The sequence below is a fragment of the Tamandua tetradactyla genome, chromosome 7, assembly GCF_023851605.1.
Source record: "Tamandua tetradactyla isolate mTamTet1 chromosome 7, mTamTet1.pri, whole genome shotgun sequence".
In the NCBI taxonomy this organism is placed as follows: domain Eukaryota; kingdom Metazoa; phylum Chordata; class Mammalia; order Pilosa; family Myrmecophagidae; genus Tamandua; species Tamandua tetradactyla.
Window position 1 is genome coordinate 91,948,659 of NC_135333.1, and position 17,400 is coordinate 91,966,058.

The 17,400-nt window shown below is 41.9% G+C and overlaps 1 long non-coding RNA gene across 1 annotated transcript; it reads left to right on the plus strand.

Moving 5' to 3' along the window:
* The first annotated feature begins 643 nt into the window (after positions 1–643).
* Positions 644–9,414, plus strand: LOC143689861 (uncharacterized). The gene is made up of 4 exons (XR_013178939.1): positions 644–973; positions 2,406–2,571; positions 4,086–4,221; positions 9,148–9,414. It is a non-coding gene; the product is annotated as an uncharacterized LOC143689861 (long non-coding RNA).
* Positions 9,415–17,400: the final 7,986 nt, after the last annotated feature.

Sequence of the window (17,400 nt, forward strand, 5' to 3'; positions counted from 1 at the left end):
GGAAACTGTTTATCAGGATCCTGGCCCTCACAGACTCCAACAAATGTGACTACTTATTGGGCAGTTGACTTTATTGGCTTAAGAGCCAATTGTGGTGGTCAGACACTGATCTAGCATAAGACAGGACAGTCTGCTGCAACAGAATTGCAAGGAAAAAAGCACGTACTTCACAGGGACAAAGTCTCAACCTGGGCTTTCCTTTGTATCAGGAGAGATGGATTCTCCTAGATAAGCAGAGGGAATGAGGCAAGATACACAGCAGGAGAGAAGTCAGAACAAAAAGTCTCCAGCCTGAAAGCACAGGTGGCATTCAGAGAAGGAAGGGTAGGGATATAGACAGAGCTTTTGTTTATAAACTAAAGTTAACCTGGAAGATGCATCTTTCAATGTCATTAGCTCATGTTAACAAACAGTGGCAACTGAAGAGGCTTCACTTTATGTCCTGATGGCTTTTTTTCTTTTGAATGCTGTATGGTACAGGGGTCACATTTCATTCTTTTCCCATGTGGCTGCCATTATTGCTGCACCATTTGTTGAATTTATTGGGGGGATTGGGTGGGATTGGGGAAGTGCATGGGCTGGGAACCAAGCCCGGGTCTCCCGCATGGCAGGTGAGAATTCTACCACTGAATTTACCCTTGCACCCCCTGTTCTGATCACTTTTTAACACTGCCCTTCATCAGCAAACGTGACTTCACTGATCTGCATTTCTGTAGTGTTTCTAGTGTCTGCATCAAGCCAGACACATCCTCTGGCTCAGGCCTCCTTGAGATCCGTATCAGGCACTTGCCCTGCTATTGCCCACAGAGCTGCCTGTGGCCATGCGTCAGGGACAGATTGATACTAATCCCAACCTCACATTTGGAAAACAGGGCAAGAGGATACAAGCACCAGAGCTCATTCACATCCCTCCTCATTGAATCCCCGGATCACATCTGGAGCTGCTCCGGCACATCTGGAGGACCATGTGCAGGTAGACCACATCTGGGATAGTGTATGCCAGGGAGACACATCTGGTACTCTCCCCCACGCCACCTTCCTTCCTCTTGCTTCCTTCAGAGAAGGGAGAATAGAAGTCAAGACACCTGGCTTGTAGCTTAAGTGGCTGTGGGTTCCTGGACAAAGTCGCATCACATCTCTGGTTTTAATTATATATTCTGTGATTTCACAAATGATAAGCGGTAACATCTCTGGACCCTTCATTTAGTGTTTTTTCCCTATCACACTGCACACGTGTGCATACACACATGGTTTAACCTTGACCTGCTTAGCTCTAGCTTGATAACCAGACACAGATGAAGGAATCAGCTAAGTGACACTGACTATTTGGACAGTGTCCGGCTAAATGAGAAGTCAGTTTGACAACCTGCAGACAGGATTTGTCTGGAAGCCCTGTTTTATTTGGCCCCACAGCATATTATAGAAACATTGACACACTGCTATATTTTAATTATGGGATATTTCATAAAACCAGATATTCAGATTCTCCCATTAAATCAGAAAATCTGGCAACATGACAGTAACTGGCTGAAATGAGCCCATCATTATATTGCCTTTCCAGTTAGGGTTTTTCAGCCTTGGCGCTAGCATCACGTGGGACCTGATGCTTTGCTGTTCGGGGGAAGCGTGCTGTGTATTGTGGGATGTTTAGCAGCATCCCAGCCTCTACCCACCAACCACGAGCAGCACTAACAACCTCCCCTCAGCTGTGACATTGCCAAATGGTACCTGGGGGCAAAAATCACAATGACCACTGCTGTGGCAGGCATCTGAATAATGACTCCCAGAAAACATAGATTTTTAGCTGGAAGCGATGTAGTCCAACCCTGGCATTTAACAGAGGAAGAAACGGAGGCCCAACAGAGAGGCTAAATAACTTATTCAAGGTGACAGAGCAAGAATGGGACCCCGGGTCCTCTGAATCCTGCCGAAATGCACTTTTCACCTCACCCTGCTGAGGCCCCAGGGCTGGTGACCTGTGGCCGTCCCCCCCCCACCAGGCCCACCGCGCCTGCGCCACACAGAACGGCCCTTCGCTCAGAGGCGCCCCCTCCCGGGCGCAGCAGCTCATGCTGTCTCACTCAGACAAAAAAGGGTATTTCATCAACATTTCTCCTTCTCTCCATCCCACTTGTTTACCACAGGGTTTACCTCATTACCAGCCTACTTAGCTCACCAGTCTCTCCTGCATTTTGGAAGTATTTCATTTAAAGCCACCTACAAAATAAATGTGTAGCCCAAACCAAATATCTGTGGGCTTTGCATAGTAACAAATGACTTCAAACACAGTGATATTTATACACTTAGAATATGTTTCATCATCTCAGGTCTGGCCCTTTCAGATAAAAAAAAAAAGGTTTTAAGAATACATTAATGATTTCTCACAACATGCGCTTTCTTCTCAGAATAACAGATTCCTCTGATATCAGAAAGCACCTTGGCTCGCTGAAACAGAAGTCCCCACCCTGACATCTTTCGCTTTCTCATCTATAAAATGCCATGCATGGGCGATCAGTAACATCCCTTTGAGTTCTAAGATCGTGTGAGAGAATGATCCAGAAAATTAGCAAAGTAAGCTTACATTCTTATTTTACCTATCAGTAAAGAGCATGCCGGAGCTCCCTCTGATGATTGAATTCTGTTCTAACTGATCTGACAGATGCATTTTTGACCAAAAAAAAGCCAAGAAAACACCTATTATAAAATGTTACTTCCTGACACACGCCACATGTTTATTAGAAAACTTCCTAGTTACTGTTACAATACCTTAGTTACAAAGTAAATTTGCCAGAAGGCAATTTGTTTTTCACTCTGCCTTGTGGATATATGTAAATAACACATGACTCACTCTCCTCTCTCCTTCCACCCACACCGGGTTCCTGCCCCTCAGTCTGGTAGGAGTTTCAGATATTCTACCCATGTGTTTATGGGGCACTGCCTGTGACCACTCACGACCAGACTACCCCTCCCACGGGTGGGCGCTCATTTCATTTCTTTGGTTTCCATTCTGGATACTGCTCTCACACTGGCATAGCTTCCTACTGTCTCACCTTCTGATCATCTCCTCTTTTTTTTTTTTTTTTTTTTTTAACTAGGCGGGGAAGTCCCTATAGGCGCGACAGGGGTAAATAACAGTATAGTAGGACATGCAGAGGTTGTGTGCAACATTTTCCTGTATAACATTTTAGGCAGGTTTGATCGTGAGGTATGTTTGGCCCTCAATAGAAGACCAGTGGAGAAGGGGAAAAAAGCTGTAGTAGACAAAGTTAGGGAGTGAAAAACAAATATAGGCTTCACACAAGGTGAAAAGTGAATTTCATTCTGGATTGACTAGTCCAAAGAGAGGTGTTGAGTTTGATTTGCTTTGAACCACATCCGTATCCAAAGAGGTCTGATCTGGTGAGTGGAGGAGGGAAACCAGAGTCTCTGGGCAGAGAAACACACAAACGTAGGCAGGCTGTAGGGACTTCCACTTTGGGTAAAAGCTCTGATAAGAGGGATTGGCAAATTCAGGTAAGAGATCAAATCTCAGGGGAGCATCAGTGCTTAGCAGTAAGTATGAAAGAAGCTTAGATGCATGAAGTAGAGAAATGAATTGCGTATAAAGGGAGGGCTGTAACAAGACACACCACGTTCTGAATGTAGAGCTGCAAGACACCCCACTAGTGATACCATGATCAGGCCTGGCTGAGGAACCAGACAAGGCTGGGCCCTTGGATGAAGATTTGTAATACCACACACTGAGCAGGGAGGGACCAATGATGGGATTCAAACCTATCTTCAAATCTCATTCTTCTCAGTATGACTCACATTGTGAGTTTCTATATGGAGATGTGCATTTTTGTCTTATCGAGAGAGCAAATGGACTGACTTAAGTTTTTGCTTATTAAAAAAAAAATCCATGTTTTCTGATTGAACATGGACTCTATGTCAGACAGTTCATGAATGTTTTCTTAACAACCGATCAGGAGGACCCTTAAGAGTAATTGCTAGATGTCCTTTTCATATGCATTCACCCCTTTTTAATGTGAGAACTCCTGAGTTTTAGCTGGATGTCAAGACATTTTCCAATTTGTATCTCACAGATTGATGGAGCCATGTGACACAGTGCTTGCCAATGGGGTGTGAGCAGAAAAGTAAACAGCTTGCAGTTCATGCCATTCTCCACTGGAATTTGGATGTCAAGGCAAGAGTTGGGCCATGAGACAAAAGCCAGTAAAGGTATGAAACAGGTTACTGTCCTCCACTATCCCAGTAGTAGGGTCCTGATCCTCACACTGTGGCTCTGTCCCGTCAGCTGTGGATTAATACCCACACTGTACCGTGAGACAAATGCATCTTCCACACAGTAGTCAGTCTTGTTCACCAACTGATGCTGGTGGACACTTTTATATGCTTCACATAAATCAGCATCTGAGTCTCAGAGACACAAATAACATGCCTGAAATTGCTCAAGAAGCCGTCCCTTCCAAACAACTCCAGTATGAACCTCTCTCTTAGAATCCTCCTTTGAAAGGGAGGTAGCTATAAAATCATACAGCTTTCCACTCTGAATGGGGTGTGCATCCTGGAACATCTGCTTTCACGAGTTTTCTTGTATCTGATCACAGGGATACATTCCTCATGAATCGCCATCCTGGAACGCCAACCACACCAGAGGCTAAGCTTGTTTTAAGATTACCATTTTATTGACTGTCATACAGGTTGTCATAAAAATTATCTTTACTACCAACTTCATTCCTAGAATTTGACATTGAAGGGCTTGTATTTGGAATTTTAATTCAAAACAAAGTTGTTTAGCACCAAAACAGAGAATGTACTCCAAGATACTGTTTGTTCACGTCTTAATTTTTGCATATTGCATGTTACTGAGATTTAGGTTGTTTAAGCACTCTCATGGCATCTGATTTATTTCCTTTTCATGGGTACTAGAAGGTTTCTTATGAGATGCCACAGAGAGATGCAGCAGCCACCGTTTCACTCAGTCATAACTGACAAGCTCTACTGCATGTACACACAAGCTGGGGCCATTTGAAAATTTCTGGTCTTGGCCCAAGAACTAGTGAGGCAAGACATCTCAGTTATCTGAGTGTCATCTTAAGACCAAATGTCTCTGAAGTGATTTCCAAGTTAGGATTATTTGGAAACAATGGGAGACAGAGAAATTTCTCTCCTTACACACATACAAGCACTTGTTAGCCACAGAGTACAACATATAAGGAATTATGTTGTGTGTAGGAGTGTAAAAGCTCCTCCATCACCTGTGTTCAGAATTTCACACTCACCTTTGTCTTGTCTAGAGTATGTCTCTAAATATTTTCCCTCTTTCCTCAGTTATCAATTGCCAAATGGATTTAACTAGGGCACCTAGGTCCCCGGCCAGAACTATCATTCTATACCTACATATGCTAAACTCGAGGTATCTGACCCATATTATACAACCTTTTAGTCAAAAGTTAAATGGAATCTAGATATTTCCTCCTTTTTCAGTCCTTCCCTATTCACGATAATGTTCCTGTGTTGGAGGGATACTGTGAGGAAAGGGAAAAGATAGAGAGTAAAGTGTAATGCTTATAGCCTGACATATAAGGACTGTAAGTCCTCACATGGCAAATATATTCTCTTATGAACATACCTGAAGGATTGGTACATGCCAGAACATAGAGACAGAACACTGATCAAGAGTCTAACCCTAGAGTGGGCCACGGTGGCTCAGTAGGCAGAGTTCTCGCCTGCCGTGCTGAAGACCCGGGTTTGATTCCCGGTGCCTGCCCATGCAAAAAGAAAAAAAAGAAGAATCTACCCCTACCTCAGATTACAGTTTACAGAATTGCTCTTTAACAAGTGATTTCAAAAAGTGCTTTGAATACTGTCATAGTTCCTGTCAGAAATGACATTTGATTCATTCTTGGGAGAATCTAGCATGGCTTCCTGGAAGAGAGGATCATCCGTCTCTAAGTGAGACCTAGTAGAATTTACCTATGAAAAAAAAAGGTAGAGAGTAGTTTTTCAAGACCGAAAAATTAAGAATAAGTTTGGAACACTAATAAGTTCAATATACCTGGAGCATAGAATGAAAGTGGCTGGGGAATGAACACCGAGGCTGAAGGAAAAATAAGAGACCAGATCAAAGGCCCAGAAAGCAAAAATACCAAGTTGGTAGGTATCCAAATTCAAAGCAAACAGTCATTTGATTAGGCTGGAGAAGACACATAAACACCTGTGCTACATTTGGGGGCTGGGTGGGAAGAAAAGAATCAAAATTTGAGTGTGTACTTTGTACCAAATACTGTTCATGAACTAATCAAATACTCATGCCAATCTTTGAAATGGGTCTAATTATCACCATTCCATAGCTGAGGAAAATGATCTCAAAGTAGCATGTTTGCTGTCACACAGCTCATTGGTAGTCCTGGAATTAAGCTCAGGTCTGATTCCAAAGCCTGCACTCATGCCATCCACAGCAGTGACTCTAGAGTAAGAGCCAACCAAGAAAGGGCACATTTTAATGAACTGGAGAGAACCTATGGCAAGATAGACTTGAGCTTTATGTATCCTTGTGGTAGAGGACTCACTGTTATTTTAATAGCTGGCAGGAGAGTTCCTATAGGGAAAGGACTATCTTTGGGAAAACACACTGATAAAGTGCCCTGGGTTTGGGACATAAGGTCAAAGTCTAGAAGACAACAAAGGCAAAAAGCAAATTGTTCTATAGTAAGGTTAACTGAATTTTGGACAGAAGCAGGATATTAGAAGAGAGGAGTAGTTAAAAGGAGATAGGGCCAGGGAAAGTGGCCAGGGAAAGAAGTTGCTAGCGATGGGGTGGTTGAAAGCCTTTAAGGAATAGGAATGTCTAATATTTAATAATAAGTTGTCTGGTCACTGTAGTGTAAACTCCAACAGCTGACCCAATTCTTCCGTGAAAGTATGTCCACCCCCCTTATACTCACACAGCTTTGTTTCAACACAGGCTCAAATCCAAAGAGGAAGATGTGGAATGTTCTGTGTTGAGTAACAGGGTACACAAAATGGAGAGCAGGCACAGGAGAGGTAGTCCATAAATGGAGTGGATAGACCTTAGCCAAAGGTGGCTAGCACACTTATAAATAACTGCCCACATGCCAGACTGCCAGAGAGCTTGAGAATTGCTAGGTGGCTTACCTCATCAGGAATGAGAACTCAAGACAATTTCTTTTAAATCTGGAAGCACAAAGTTATCCAAGTTGACATTTCTAATAGAGTTGTTCAAGGATTAGGTAGGTGATGCAGGGCAGCAGTTAATTCCCCACTTCTGGTAAGGTTTAAGAAAAGAGAGTATATTCCTTGACATGACAATGGTAGAGAAGATTTAGGTATCACATGAGGTTCAAGTGACATAACCTATGATCACAGCTTGCAACCATGAGAGTCTAGAGTCTATGTCTAGGAAAGTTGTAAGCCTCCTAAATGAATGAACTATCTCAAGTATAACCGTGCACTTGAGGATGTACAGTTGAGAAACTTCCAAGTGAAAAAATGAGTAAGAAATCCACCCATAAAGGTTAAAAGTAAATCCAAACCACAAGCATTAGCAGAAGGATAAAGTTGCCTTACCATGGAGACAAGTTTCTACTTCAGTGCAGGCTTCCTCATATGCCTCTTGATACTGTTGTGACTAGACACTTGGTTGAGACAGCCCAGGATTTGCTTCCAGAGCATTTGGGAAAATGTGTCTGTCTCAAATGGGGATAAAGGCTTCAGCACCTGCTGAAAATGGATGAACTTGTTGAGGAATTTCTTTCCTTTCGATATTTAGGTCTGGGCCTAGCCACCCTTTGTCGTACCTCATTAGGGATTACATTCTCAGAGGTGGAGTTGCTTTGAGGAAATGAAAACCTACCAGCTCCAAGGGAGAAGGAAACACAGTTAAGGAGAGAAAAACTGAGAAGCAGCAATATGGTAGAAAGTTTTAATAACTATCTCTCCCCTTTCCACAGCCTGGGAGTGGAAGGTGGGGACAACAGCCAGCTGCTTCTTTAACCCCTAGACTGCTGAGACACAGTACATGCCAATTGCTGCTTTGAAGCTAAAGGAAAAAAAAAAAGTAAAATTATTAAAATAATTTTCAAAAAGCACTTCCTGAATTCTTTCTCAAAACATGCCCCAGAATAGTATATGCAAGTTGGAGAAAAACACCTAAGTCAATGATAGCCAGGATGAAGAGGGCTTGGGTACATAAAATTCATAGATAAACCACTTTTGCAGAAAGCAGACTTTACTGTTTGAATTTCAGCTTGTAAGGTATTTCCCCACCACTCACAGTGGGGCAACAGTGAGAAGAGTCCGAGTCACAGAGGAGGAGGAGGAGGCTCAAAGGGTGTCTCCTAACCACGGCCCAGATCACCAGCCTAGAAGTGACTATAAACCCCAGACAATCTGTTATAGTAATAAATAAGATTTCCCAAGTCAAGCAGTCTAGGAAAGGCATTCTTGACAGTTCTCTCAAACTGTCCCATGAGTTAGACCCCTCCATGGAGTAGGTGGGAGCACACCTCCAGAGGTCAACCCCACTTAGACCAGGTTTGAGAGACCAAGGAACTTAGTTCGTGACCCAGAGTTTCCTCTCTTTGTGGAAACTGGAAGTAAATTTGCAACCCCACCTAGTAATTCCAGAACACTGTGTCACATTGACACTGCCCCTTGACTTTAGGAATATTATTCTTCCAAGAAACCATTTTCAAACTGATGAAAAATGTTAAGAGTGTATGACCACTTATCCTTTTAATTAACAAGTAGTTTTGAGTCCCTGCTTCAGGTTGTGCTAGGTACTGCAGACACAAAGATGAAGGTGCTATCAATGCACTCAAGTAGCTTTGATTCCAGCAAAAAAGAGGTTCATGCACATGAGGTTAATATTCAATAAGATAATCACTAAATTACAAGTGTGCACGAGTTCTAGGTCTATGCCAGAGTGTTGGAAAAGCAGATGCAGGGTCTGGGCTGAGCAGTTGACCATTGTATGGGAATTTACCAGACAAGAAATGAGCAAATGGCACTTTAGGTAGAAGGAATAGTATGTTGCAAATTTACCAAAGAAGGAGAAAACATGACAGTGGCATTAGGAGAGCAAGTAATCCCAGAATTAATGTAATATATTGCATTTTCTAGCTATGCAAGAGATTTCCCAGAAACTCAACAAATGTGTCATGAAACTCAGGTGAATCTCTGCATTTGAAGTTCAAGTCTAAAAATCAGACACAAGAAGGAAGCCATGAGGAGCAGCCAGAGGCTGGAAGTCAACAGAACCAGAAAGAGAAAGGACAAGACACTGTCATGTGCATTGCCATATGATGGTAAAGCCAAGGAATCCCAAAGACTTCCAGACCACCAGAAAAAGGTACCCTTTTACATGTGAAACCATGAACCAATAAATGTGTGTGGTTAAGCTAACCCATTTGTGCTGGTTTGAATCTGTTATGTAACCCCCAGAAAGGCCTATGTTCTTTTACTCCAACCCTGTGAGGGCAGACCTATTGTGGTTGGGACCTTTTGCTTAAGTTGTTTCCATGGAAATATGGCCAGCCATTCAAGGTGGTCTTAATCTCCTTGCTGGAGTCTTTATAAGAGGATAAAAGGCAGAGACATTTTGCAGAGAGCATAAGGTAAGAGAGAAATGCCCAGAGACATTTCAGAGAGAAGGCCCAGCAGATGTTGCCATGTGCCTACCCATGAGGAACCCTGGATGCCAGCAACCTTTTCTGAGAGAAGGTATCTTCCTCTTGATGCCTTAAAATTGTAAATTTGCAACCTAATAAATCCCCTTTGTAAAAGCCAACCCATTCCTGGTATATTGCCCCTGGTAACTTTAGCAAACAAATACCATACCATGGTGCTTGTTTATCAGCCAGGAAATAAAATAGGCTACCTGAGACAAAGATGGATCTAGGATCTGAACTACCATGCTGATCAATATACAGACGGTTCCATCTGTATCACAGTCCATCAATGGTACTTTCTCAAGTTGTGCTGTGTACAGTCTGTGTGGCTGCACCAGACTGAGATGGCCCATACTATGGGGCATGTGCCCTTTTAAGTGACATAATGTTAGGTTGTCAATCTTACTAGTAATGTCCTTATAAAACATCATGAAAAGGTTATTTGGAGGATAGACATATGAGTGGTTGAGGCTGGCTGAGGTTATCTGAATTCATGCTCGCTATTTGGGCCCCATTTATGGGTAAGAAACCCTGGCTTCACAGGTAAGATTTTGGGGTATCAGGAGAGTGCTTCTGCTACCACCCTCCAGCCAAGCTTATCTCATTCAAAATTAACATCACATTTGGATCCATGTTAAAAATGCAAAGGTCCCCAAGAGGAATAACTTATGATTTACATTTTAAGGGTAAATGAGCATGGCAAGATCTGTTAGCACATTTGAGAATTGGTAGTAGGAAAGAGAATGGGAACACAAGAACCAAAGGGGTCTTTCTGCCCAGAAGCCGGGTGGGCACAGGGAAGTTGGGACTTTAGGGGAAGGCAAAGCCTTCTCAATGTACACAAGACCAGCCTGATCCACACCTAAACATTATTTCCAAGAATAGTCTTTTATCCCTGATCCCCTTATTGCTGTGTTCCCAAGAAAATCAATAGCACCATGACCTAGAACTTGTTAGAAATGCAAAGTCTCAAGCCCCATGCCAGCTGTACTGAATCAGAATCTGTGGCCATGGATCCCTGCAATCTGCTGTTATGAGCCTTCCAGGTGGTCCTGGTGCAGCTAAGGTCTGAGAACTGCTGCCTCATTGCCCACTGAAAATGACCGTGAAATGCAGACATTTCAGGGAAAGTGAGAATAATGCCCGTTCAGTATTAGAAGAACTAATCAATCAAGAAAAAGTACAGTCAAGGAGTGATCTAGGATATGGAAGATTACAAAATTTATACATGATAATGCCGTAGTTTTAGAATACTTTAAAAGAAAATGTTAGTGCATGGATTATGATTAAAAGCTTCTGGATTTAACAGTGGTATTTAGCAAAACAAGACAGAGAAGTTCTTTTATTTTTCCCTAGGCAGGCAGTGGTGGTCTTATGGGGAGAATGTCTAACTTGTATCATCGCCTTCTAAAGGATCATCTCTGCAGATAGTGCTGGAATTCTTTCCTTTCTTTGAACTTACATCCCACCATTAATATTGCAACTATGTTAATATGTGTCCAAAAGTTGCATTTGTTTACACAGTCTATAATATTTCTCAAATGTAGTCAGTTGCTGCTTAAACCAGCATTTCTCAGATTCTTTCCACTGTCCTCCATGAGTAATCCAATATACATGGAAGGATAAAAGAGTAAACACTTGTGATAATCCAAATTTTTCCAATGGAATTTTAAACAGTTTGACAGTTCAGTCTTGTTAAAAAATGATATAAAATAAATGCTTCTTAGCAAACAGTTGTCCAATAAATATTATACTTCTGTCTCATTCTCATATGGATTGTTTTCTGAGTCTTTCAGTGGAATTCTTTCAAATTAGAACTCAATGATCTTCTTTATATTTTATCCGAGGTTTGAAATATATGAACCTGTCTCTATTTACTTGAACAATGGCCTCTATTATGGTGTCTTTTTCTTTCAGTCCAAATATTATACTCAGTATTTTAGGAATTCCCTATCCCAAGTATGGGCAATTAAGTTGTCTATAAGTTAGTTATTCAGAGCCTTAGAAAATGAAATAGGAGAGCTTGTACTTTGAAATGAGTTCAAAAATGTGCACCATTTGTCAACGCTAGTCTCTGTCAAATAGTCCTCATTATCTTCTGGTTCTGCTGTTAACAGACAAAGTCATCAGGCACGGACTTCTCTAAGAAAGACACACCCTTCCTGGGAGAAGTCTGGCCTTTCTCACAAATTGAGAATCCAAAGTTTTGACCTCGAAGACAGCAGAGAGAGAACAGAATGTATCCTGGTGCCACTTTAAGTTACATGAAATTTGAAAGAAAAAAAAAAAACATGCAAGAAGAATAGAGGAGCAAAAATGGGCATTTGGATTGCTTTTAACAAGCTCCAGGGCTACTTTTGTGCTTTCTGATAGCCAGAGACTCTAGAATAGGACAGCACTGATTCTGGAACTCTGGAAAGCCTGGAGGTAACTGCTGAGTACAGGATGCAGATGCAAGCTTTACATCACTGCCTTGGCCTGCCTTTAATATCAAGACTCTGGGTTGAGGGTGGGCCACAGTGGCTCAGCAGGTAAGAGTGCTTGCCTGCCATTCCCAAGGACCTGGGTTTGATTCCCAGTGCCTGCCCATGTAAAGAAAATAAAAGAGACTCTGGGTTGAGACCAGAACAAGGTGGTCACTATTCTTTTCTTTTCAATTAAGGTTCACCCAGCCACTTTCCTGCTTGTCATCATAGTCTGGGGGTCCCAAAGTGCGGTTCTGTTCCCGCTCTTATAAACCTTTAAGAAACTGTCAATAAAAATCATATTAACTGATTAAGCTCAAGGAAATCTCCTCCTCTCCATCTCTGCAAACTTGCCCGTACGTCTAATCTCATTTGAATCCTTTTCCTGTTAAACCTCAGAAAACTACTCCAACCTACCAAAGGGTCATTTTCCTTAGAACACAGCAAACTAGCCTATCCAGATAGCAATTAGAGAACACTTCAGGTCAAGTGGTGGGTCTTAAGGCTAAAAAGATGAATAAGGTACATTTCCTGATCTCAAGGCCCTCAAGTCTAGTGGAGACCAAAAACTTTTGTAGTATGATGGGATAAATGGGCTGGCTTGGATTTAAAATGTGCTAGGATACCACTGGGAAAGGCAATCCCACTTGAAATGATTTGGAGGGCTTGACCAAGGCGTTGACATTTGACCCAGCACCAGAAAGTTTACTGTCATGGTGAGATTGTGCTCCATGGAAGAAAAAAAGGGGGGGGGGGGGGAGAGGGATTCTACATAGAAGGACATGTTCAAGACATGGAAGCCTCTAAAGTTAGAATAGAGAATTCCGGGCAGATTTGGGGGGCAAATACATGCAAGAAGGAATAAATTGGGTGGCAGAAGTTGTTGAACATAAGATTGAGAAGTTACATGGGACAAGTTTGGGAAGAGCTTAGTGTTTCAAACAAAGGAGAGTAACTTTTCCTGGGGTGGAGGTGGGGGAGCATGTATGGGAGTTCTCCAGAGAAACAGAACTGATGGAATATATACACATAATATAAAAATATAAGTATTAAGAGATGTGCTATATGAATTGACTTACATGACCACGAAGAATGACGTTCCACAGGCAGGCAGGACGCAAGCTGGAAACTCCAGTAAAGGTGACGTGAGTTCCCCAGGAGAAGCTGGCGAGCCGAAGTCGAGACAGAAAATTCTAACTCATGAAATCCTTGGTTCTGGCTTTTGAAAACTCCATCTGATTGGTTGAGGAGACTCCCTTCATGCCGAGGGCAATGTCCTTTGAATGTAGATACAATCAACCATAGACGGAGGCAGCTGAGTATAGATAGGACTCAATTTAGAAAATACCCTCACAGGAAGAGTCAGCCCGTGCTTGCTTGGTGACACAACTGAACATCATATATAGCCACATCTATACATATTTTAGCATTAAATTAACTAACTCCTTCATGATTTTAAGCAGAGAAATAGCACAATCCAATATATTCCAGAAAGATCGCAATGTTGGCAGCATGAAAGGTCATTTGAAAAGGAGAGAGACTGGAGGATGGAAACTAATTAAGAGTCCTATAGTCCAGGTGGAAGGTATGGAAGGTCTGAATGAGGGAACACAGAAGCAGCTGGGATGGATAAGTGATTAGAGCAGAGGGCATCACAATCACAGATCGCAGGGCTTTACCTTCGTCGTTCCTGACTCAGAAATTCCGATGTGGGGCTTGGGAATTTCATTTCTTATACTGTCCCAGGGGACGGGCCCTGGTCTGGGGAGCCACACTTTGAGCACTGTTGGAATAAAGAAAAATGTAAGGGGTAGAAGCTACTCAATCTAGTGAGTGATTAGGTTGTTGGGAAAAAAAAGGAGAAAGGAGTCTCATTTGTCTCCAGGCTTTTTGACGTGGCCAATAAGGTGTACTTCATGAGAGACACAGTACATGGGCAGGGCAGAGGCAGTAGGACTAGAAACAAAACGTGACTTTTTCAGACGTGTAATACATAGGCCCTCTATACATCTAAGTATAACTAACTATTCAGTAGGCAATTTCCCTTTTCTCTGATCACATGGTTTCATTAAGGGATGAAGTTAAGACAGAACACTCTTTGAACATTTTAGACAGAACAGCCAAGAATGAGAACACATGGAGAGAGGGGGTGTTTTGGGGGAGAAGAGAGAGTTGGTGAGGGTTTGTGCCTGTACTTCAAAATAAGAAACTCTTACGCTTTCGTCCAAACATTTTCAAATATCCCAGGGATGATTAAGGGAAGAGACCATGAATCTTTCATCACTTTCTTTAAATTAGCTTAAACTACCTGAGCCCCTAGGATGGAGCTAAGAGATCATGAGGGCATGGGACATTTTATGGAGCACAGAAAATGGGAGATGGTGGTATTTTGAAGACAGAAGTAATTCTCAGACTGGAAAATGCAACAGAAAGGGGTTAATGCAAAGGATCGGAGGTAAAGTGCAGGTTTATGCGGGCAGAATCAAATGTAAAGACCTGAAAGGCCAGATGAGCATGGAGGATAGAGCGTGGGGGGTTTGGAGGGAGCAAAAGGAGCCCCCTGACCTCCCTCCTCTCCTTGCTAAGAGCCTGTGAGCAGAAGGAAGGACAGTTTACACTTTTTTCCTGGAGCAGGACACTCACATTGTAACCAGGACTGGTTACAATGAGAAACGTTCCCATTTTCTTTCCTCCTCAGCTTCCAGTAAGAATGTTTCCCTGCTGAAACACCTCAATCCATGGGATTATTTCAGACAGAAACAGGTTGTGCCAGACAAATGCTGGGATTATTTCAGACAGATCTGAAACCAGGAGACCCATAGTCCTATCTGTTTTAGTTTCCTTGGCTGTTCAAGTAAATACCATGCAAGGGATTGGCTTAAACAATGGGAATTTATTTGCTTAGGGTTTTGAGGGTAAGAGAAAGTCCAGATCAAGGCATTATCAAGACGGTGCTTTCTTCCCAAAGACTGGCATTCTGGAGCTGGCTGCCGGAGACCCCTGGATCTAGACTTCTCTCCAAATGGCAATGCACATAATGACATCACTTGGCCTCTCCCTTCTCTTCCAGGTTCCATTCATCGACGTTCAACTTCTGGCTGCTTCCTCTGGATTTCATTCTGCTCATAAACGTCACCAGTAATAGGATTAAGACCCATCCTAATTGAGGTGGGCTGGGTCTCCCCTTAACTGAAGTAGCCTCATCAAAAGATCCTACTTACAATTAGGTTCACACCCACAGGAATGGATTAAGTTTAAACTGTTTTTCTAGGGTCTATACAGTTCCAAACCACTATACCACATCATCACTGTCCAACGAGCAACCAAAAAGTAATTTAACCAATTCTTGTCTTTACTCTGTCAGGAAACAGTCCCATGTGGAGACGAGCAGAGGGAGCACATTCTGATGTCAGAGGAAAATAAGAAAGTATTGTCCAAATCCATTTCCCCTATCTTTACTGCTTTCTGTATCCACCAGTGAAGTTACATGTTAATATATAGAATTTGTTTTCTGGTAAAGATCCAAATAATTCTGCCTTTTCTAACAAGAAAAGATAAATCCAAAGAATACAAAAATTGTCCTGCGGGGCATTCACCCGTTTGTCTCTAATCTAGCAGTCTTTTCAATCTAACACTCCTTTATTACATTTCCTACAAATACCAGCTCAAGGGCTCATTAATCATATATTACATCCTTACTGATTCATTTATTAATTAATGAGTAGATTAAATATTTGTTATATGTTCAGTTTATATATATGTATAAACTTTTATAATTTAACAACTTTCTCTGCCCTAGCGTCCTTTTGATAGCTGCTCAAAAGCCACGTTCTGGAGGAGACCATGGCATCTAAAATAAGACCCTGTGCACATGCTGACATTCCCCCAACACTTATTTTCACCTGATATTTCATTCTGATACATTTATTATCTGCCCCCACCCCACCAGAGTGTATACTCCATAAGATGAAGGACTTTCCTCCTCAGTGAGCGAGTGTTCAATGAATATCAGTGAATGAATGAATGGGTAATGAATAATACTCTAGTATTATGCATCTCTGTTCCCCAAGGGCTAATTACTTTGTGTACTACCACACTTATCTACCCCATACTCAGAATGATGTTGCTAATGAAAAGGCACAAAACTGCATACCAGGAGAACTTTCTTTCTTTCTTTCTCTGTTGAGTGACTTACTCTGGGCCTTTTAGTGAGACCAGGTTCAGTTTCTCCCTCTGTTAATGGAAACAATAGCACACCTGCGAGACTAGGGAAGCTGTGGCAGCACTTGGAGCTTTTCACAGTAAAGACCAATATAAACGCCAAGGGTCAAAGGATTGTTGTTTTAATGTCTTTACTATTAATACTGATAATCGAAGAGTGACAGCTTGAGTCTTCAAGATGAATATTCAACTGGAAAATGTTCTCCTCTTACTTAACCAGCATTTCCAAGGCAAACTTCTTTCAGATGACTTTACTTTTAGTCCCAGGAGGCTGAATAAAAGAGTAAATTAATTTAAGGAGTATTTTATCACCTTGACTAAATAAGGGAGAAGAAAATGTACTAGGAAGTCTCATAGTCAGACTGAACCCAATATATATATATACATTTTTGTGTCTGAAAAATCAGAAAAAATGCAGTATTTTCCAGTACAGTGTTATCCTGCCCAATAGCTGAAAATACCTTCCCTAAAACAACAGTCTTCTTTTAGTTGTTGGCCTTCAGAGAAAATAAGATAACCACAGACATTTGAGTTTCCATTGTCTCAACAGTTGTAGACAGTAAACTGAATAGCAAGAGTCTTTTCACCAATGATTACGATCTGGTGATAAACGTTTCTTGGCTTGCTGGAAATCAGATTTTGGAAGCTAAAAGCAATGGGAACTTATTAAGTTGTGAAGCCTCCAAGATTTAGCAGCTTAGATAGCAAAGCTGTTATTAGGCTAGCAAAGATAGGTGAAGAAAACAATACTTCAGAAAGCACGTTTATTTCAAGTGCATTAAGAACACTCTAACAATTGTAAACACTGAACAGCTCTACCCAAGTTTAAATAGAAATCATGAAAATTATGAGGACAGTTCTCAGAGGAGCAGGGAACATCCTCAATCACAGCATTCCTAATCAATCCATCAGGAAGCAGAGTGGCCTGAACCTCGTCTAGATGAAAGCAGGAAGTTACCATAGTGTCCAGTTTCTGCTACTTCAGCAATAAGACTGTCTATGAATACTTTCTTTCCTAC